This window comes from Hypanus sabinus, chromosome 10, assembly GCF_030144855.1.
Source record: "Hypanus sabinus isolate sHypSab1 chromosome 10, sHypSab1.hap1, whole genome shotgun sequence".
Classification (NCBI taxonomy): domain Eukaryota; kingdom Metazoa; phylum Chordata; class Chondrichthyes; order Myliobatiformes; family Dasyatidae; genus Hypanus; species Hypanus sabinus.
In genome coordinates, this window is record NC_082715.1 from 45,756,694 (window position 1) to 45,763,542 (window position 6,849).

Genomic DNA, 6,849 nt, shown 5'->3' on the forward strand with positions numbered 1-6,849 from the left:
GAGTTTACAAGATCAGGGATTGGTGCTGAGCTTTGTTAATAACATTACCACATTTTCCTTATCAAAATTTGTGCTTTAAATTTCCAGTACAGTATTGCATATAGCATAGGAAACAATAAGTGTGACAGAAGAAGATGGGAACACTTAAGCAAATAAGTGTTCTGTCATTTGTAATGAAATGAATGAGTTGGAAAACTCTGTTTTAAAATGTAGGTGAGATTATAAAGTTAAATTTATGAATGGGAGTTCAATATTCCAGTCCATAAAAACTTCCTGATATCCAGATGATATCAAGAAATATTGATAGACACAACTACAGCAACTGAAAGCAATACACATAAAATGCTGGAGGCACTCAGCAGGCCAGGCAGCATCTATGGAAGTGAATAAACTGTCGACGTTTTGGACCAAGACCCTTCTTCAGATCTGGAGAGGAAGGGGGAAAATGACAGAATAAAAAGTTGGTGGGAGGGGAAGGAAGCTGGCTACAGGTGGGTGAGAAAGAGCTGGAGAAGAAGGTGTCTGATAGGAGAGGAGCTCATAGGGAAAAGGAAAAGAGGAGGGGAGCCAGAGGGAAGTGATAGGCAGGTGAGAAGAGGTAAAAGGCCAGAGAGAAGAATAGAAGAAGAGGGGAAGGGAAGGAAAAATGGATACTCATTTTGAAAGATGGCTTTAAAAAGATATATTCACTAGTTGAAACACAACTAATAAAATAACAGAACAGCAAGGGGTGCAGCATTTCATTGGCATTTGTCTGCAGATCCTTTAACAGTAGTGACATATTAAGAAAGATTAATATGGAGATCCGAAGAATATGTCTTGAAAATCAAGTGTACAAAATGAAAGGTTTTGATTTTCAAACAGATGCAGAAATATTCAGCTACTAAAGGTCATGCAATTGTAGAATGGATTCAGGGCAACTTTCTAAAACAATTACCTACAAATGTATACTCGCTTCTATCTATATCACACAATAGACTGCCACAAGAAAAATGATCACTGATAGTAGTCAGTAAACTGTTGCATAGTTCTGTGTGTATGACATGCTTTTGCAAGGATATTCCTGGGTATGTACAGTATAATGATAATCAACAGCATATAATTCACATATGGGCACCACTTCCAAAAATAAAATCAGTTGTGCCTTCATATTTCTTGAATGGAATTTCAGCCAGAGTTCATGCTGCTCTGGTGATAGGTGCCCTGGAGAGACCACTCCCATATCTTCAGAAAATCTATCTTTTCCGGGAAGGTCTTTGATTGAGGAAGTATTTGTTCAACAGTTCTATAGCACTTAGAGCCATAGAAGAGTTATAGAACACTAGGGCACAGAAACAGGCCCATCTAGTCCTTGCCAAACAATTATTCTGTCTAGTCACATCGACCTGCATCCAGACCATAGCCTCCACGCTCCTCCCATCCATGAACCTATCCAAGTTTCTCTAAAATGATGAAATCAAACCTACGTCCACCACTTACACAAGCAGCTCACACCATCCGAGTGAAGATCCCCCTCATGTTCCTCTTAAACATGTTACCTTTCACCCTTAACCCGTGACCTCTAGTTCTTTTCTTAACCAACCTCAGTGGAAAAAAGCCTACTTGTATTTACCCTATCCATACCCCTAATAATTTAGTATACCTCTATCAAATCTCCCTTCATTCTCCTACATTCTAGGGAATAAAGTCCTAACCTATCCAACCTGTCCCTACAACTTATATTGGCCCAGTCTGTTCCCTGTGATGCTTCAGTGAAGTTGACAACACAGTGAAAGGTGTGCTCTGGCCTGCCCGAGGTTCACTGCTGTTCCAGTGCACGGTGACGTGCAGCAGACTAACACAGTCCAGTGCTATGCACTAAAGGATGGACAGAAGAGGGCTAAATGAGGAAAGGCTACAGCTTCGACCTTTCTGTATTACACACTAGGATCTGCAATAGAACCCCATAAACTTTTAACTTAGCATTATAAATGGATGAAAATTGCTAATGTGCAAATAGAAGTAACAGGAATAGCACTGTGAAAATATTATCCTGAATATTCTGTATTATATAATTTAATTTTTTAAATAAAGTATATTTTGCAATAAGAGAAAAGCTGGCTACCGTCCTTCAAGCTGGTATTAATTGAGATCAAGAATCTGGCCCAGTTATGATACAAACCCCCAACAGTTAGTTGCAACCCTAACACAACCATCCAGTGGCTGGTCGTAATTCCATACCCCATCTTCCGAGCTCCTCTTCCCTGCTCCTTCTCTTACTCTGAGCCTGCACAAACTTACTCTGTTAGTTTCTCACCCAGTAGGCCTCCTGCTTAAGTAGTCCTTTAGGGAAGGAAAATATAGCTGTTTCTTTATGACTGCCAAGCAATAGTCACATCTGCCAAGAGTTTTAAATTTCAGGTACTTTTCCCTTTTACCTTGGGAATGATAAAATGCTTTCATGTAATCTTTCAACCATTTTTAAAGCATTAGGTTATGTTTAATTTAAATAATTTTATTTTATGAATGTATAAATGAATTGTGATGTATTGTTAACATATTTGTCTGATTAGTAGCATCTTGCAATGAAATGCAAAGTTTAACCAATTACTGCAGAGAAACGTAAAAGAGACAAATAAATGTTTTGCTGAGAACATTGACCATTCGCTACATGAAAAATTAGGAGAACAGAATGTAATTTCCATCATTAAATCTAATTTACAGGCAAATCTTTTGAAATGTGTCTGCTTAATTTAAAGTAAATGAATAAATATATGTCAGAAATACAGAGCCACGTTGAAGCTCTTCCAAGGTAGTGGAAGGGGAACGGACACAGCAGGAAACAAAAGTATGGAAGGACCAAACCACGGACAACAAAGCACAGAGGGCCTTTTAAAGCAGGAGTTGGCTGAAATGGGAGAAGATGGTGGAAAGGGATGAAGTGTGATTAGAGGAACTCCAAAACATGAGATATTATTATTAAAGGGTCAAAGAATAAGCTCCAGAGGCTCTCTTTTGGAAAGCACTATTAAATTAAGCACTTCACACCATCTTAAAAATGCCTTTCCTCAGGCAGTTAAGCTGATCAACTTCCATCACCGTACTGCACTCTAAACACTTGAAACCACTTTTTATAATGCTGTTTACACAGTAAATACATGCTCTTATTTATATATTATGCATATTTTATTCCATATATCCATACTTTAACCTCTAGCTTATTTTATATACTTTATATTAACTTCTTTATTTGTTATGATTGTTGAACATTATTGCATGTCAGGCCCTGACAACACATCACAACAAATTCCTAATACATGTAAATGTATATGGTGAATAAAGTTGATTCCCCTTGAATAATGGTGCAAATAATAAATATCTGAAAATGAGATGTGGATGCAGGAGAAGCTGGAGAAGCTTCCAAAGAAGTTTATTCTGAGTAAGGACCAGGGCATGTGCAGAAAATTATATTTGCCTTCTTTCAGCCGAAAAGTTGAGATTGAGATCTACCGTTCACTGCAGTACAAGTATCACCTCAAAGCATCGCCTGTGGCCGTTAAGGTTGCTTCTACCTGTTGATCTGTTTTGATTTGTAATTGTTTCCTTCAAGACTGCTACTGGACTTAGATGCAGCACTCACTGCTCACAGCATATGGCTGCTGGTATCAATTCGTCGTTGAACACTGCTGAAACAGGCTGCATGTTATTCATGCTTGAAGGAAGAGATTCTAAGTGTTTACAAATTGGGGGCTACAGAACCCACTTCAAATAGTACTAAGATATTTTAAAACTCTAATTTAATCACAGAATGTTTATCAATTACAGCTCAGCATTTAATACCATCATCCCCACAAAACTAGTCAGTAAGCTCTAAGACCTGGGCCTCAATAACCCCTTGTGCAGTTGGATCCTGGATTTACTCACTTGCAGACCCCAGTCAGTTTGGATTGGCAAAAACATCTCTCCATAATCTCCATCAGCATAGGTACAGCACTGGGCTGTGTGCTTAGCCCCCTGCTCTACTCACTTTACACCTATGACTGTGTGGCTAAGTACAGTTCCAACATTCCAACACCATAGACAAGGTCGCTGGTGACATCACTGTTGTGGGCCATATCAAAGGTGGTGATGAATCAGCATACAGAAGGAAGACTGCGTTGTGTAGTAACAACAACTTCTTACTCAACGTCATTAAGATCAAGGAACTGATTGTAGACTTCAAAAGAGGGAAGGAAGAGGTTCATGAACCAGTCCTCATTGGAGGATCAGAGGTGGAGAAGGTCAGTAATTCCTGGATGTCATTATCTCAGAGGGCCTGTCCTGGACCCATTATAGAAACACAATTGCAAAGAAAGCACAACAGTGCCTCGACTTCCTTTGGAGTTTGCAGATATTCAGCATGACATCAAAAACTTTGACAAACTTCCATAGATGTGTAGTGAAAAGTGTATTGATCGGCTGCATTACAGCCTGTTGTGGGAACACCAATGTCTTTGAATGGAAGATCCTACAAAAGGTAGTAGATTTGGCCCAGTCACATCTACACGAAATGCTGTCAGAGAAAAGCAGATACCTCATCTAAAATCCTCACTACCCAGGCCATGCTTTTTTCCTGCTGCTGCCATCAGGTAGAAGGTACAGGTGCCTCAGGATTCACACCACCAGGTTCAAGAACAGTTACTGCCCCTCAGCCATCAGGCTCCTGAACAAAAGAGGATAACTACACTCATCTAATGAGATGTTCCCCCAACCAATGATCTCACTTTAAGGACTCTTTTTATGATTTCATGCTCTCATTATTTATTGCTATTTATCTCTATTTGCATTTGCAGTTTGTTATCTTCTATGCTCTTGCTCTTTCGTTGATCCTGTTTACAGTTACTATTCTATAGGTTTGGTGAGTATGCCTGCAGGAAGAGAATCTCGGGGTTGTATGTAGTGACATCTGTGTACTCTGATAGTAAATTTTACTTTGAACTTTGAAATTGACATACAGAGACCTGTGATTCATCTAAAATGCAGCACATAATGGTACCATACATTGTTGTTTACTGTCAACCAAACCAAATACTCAATTCATTATCATTTCAAAATTTGCTAAGAAAATCCAAATCTGAAATAAAAATATTAACAGTCAGGACAAGCTGTCGGTAGGTCTAAAGCTATAGAAGAACAAAATTCTAGATAGCTATCTCGGACAATTCTATTGTGATTAACTTTTATTATGAAAACAAGTGTCTCAGAGAAACATATTAAATATCAGATTCACTACATATAAAATAAATTAAAAACAGTTAAAACATAAGAAATAGTAGCAAAAATAGGCCAAATAATTCTTTGACTCATATTTTTCTCAGCCCCATTTTCTTAATCAGTTGCAATCTTCTATTGTGATTACCTTTCTTTTGAAATTTCTTTGTTAAATTATCAAAGTATACATTTAGTTCTGTCTTTGCTAATGGATTTAATCATTCAGCATTATTCAATAATAACACATGATCACTGTAGGAAAAGGAGAATAATGTCTGAACCTCTTTTTCATTTGCCTTTTTGTATTTCTGCAGAAGCATTGTCCAATTAAGAATGAATTAAGACCAAGTGGAGTTGGGAAGAAAATGTCACAATGGCTGGTTGTTCCTTTTGCTGTCGTATTTCAGATTTCTTTCCCCACAACCAACATACTGTAGCTTCATATTTAAAGAATTGCTGATAGCTAATGACTAAAATAATATACTAAAATTGTATACAGCTCAAAAATTAATCATTGACTATTAAGTCATACATCATTTCCATTCTTGCGTTCCTTGATAATACCCCAATTAGTTCTGTTCTCTTTGATATAGAAGACAATAGGAAGGTGATTACCTGAAACTCATATCCGTTTGAACATTGCTTGCAGCTTTAGACATTACTATTGGAAGGATTTGTAACCCCTGGAAAAGATGTACAATATATTCAATAAAATACTGCCATAGTTAATAGATTCTTTTTAAGGACAAACTAAAAAATTACTTAACTCGTTCACTAAAACCAAGCAAGTTAACAGGTAATTTTTTTCCAAGATTCAGGAAGTTTATTATTGGGTAGTAATCATAAAATATTTTCATTGGCCAATGTGACATTAACAGGTCAACATGGAGTTAAAGTAGTCACTAAAACAATTATTAGGGAGGTTTGGAACAATAAATCTTTTCACAAGCATAGACTGAGGAATTCTCTGTTACAAAGCATAATGAAACATAGTCTATATATTATTTTATAGAGGAAGAGAGGTTCTGGGAAGAGAGGAATATTTAAGATTAATTGGTTTATTATAGTCACATGTACTGAAGTGCAGTGAAAAACTTTGTTTGGCATGCCATCCATACAGATCATTTCACCACATCAGTACATTGAGGTAGTACAAGGGAAAAGCAAGAACAGAATGAAAAATGTAGTGTTACAGTGGCTGAGAACGTGTAGAACAGAAAGATAATAAGTTACAAAGCCACGATAGGGTGGATTGTGAGGTCAGGAGTCCTTATTGTCTCACCCCCTCCGTGACATACTGGCTAAACAGAGAAGCACCTTTAGTAACAGATTGATTCCATCAAGGTGCACCACTGAATATCACAGAAGATCCTTTCTCCCTGTGCCTAAAAACCTCTACAACTCCACATTCTTAAGTAAATAAGTATATGGTTTAATTGCACATATGTATTTTGCACTATTCCTTTTTATGCACATTTTGTATTTCTTTTCACACCTCAGTTCTTACATAGAAACATAGAAAATCCACAGTACGTGACAGGCCTTTTGGCCTACAATATTGTGTCAATTATGCAACCTACTCTAATCGCTGCCTAGAATTTCCCTACCACATAGCTCTCT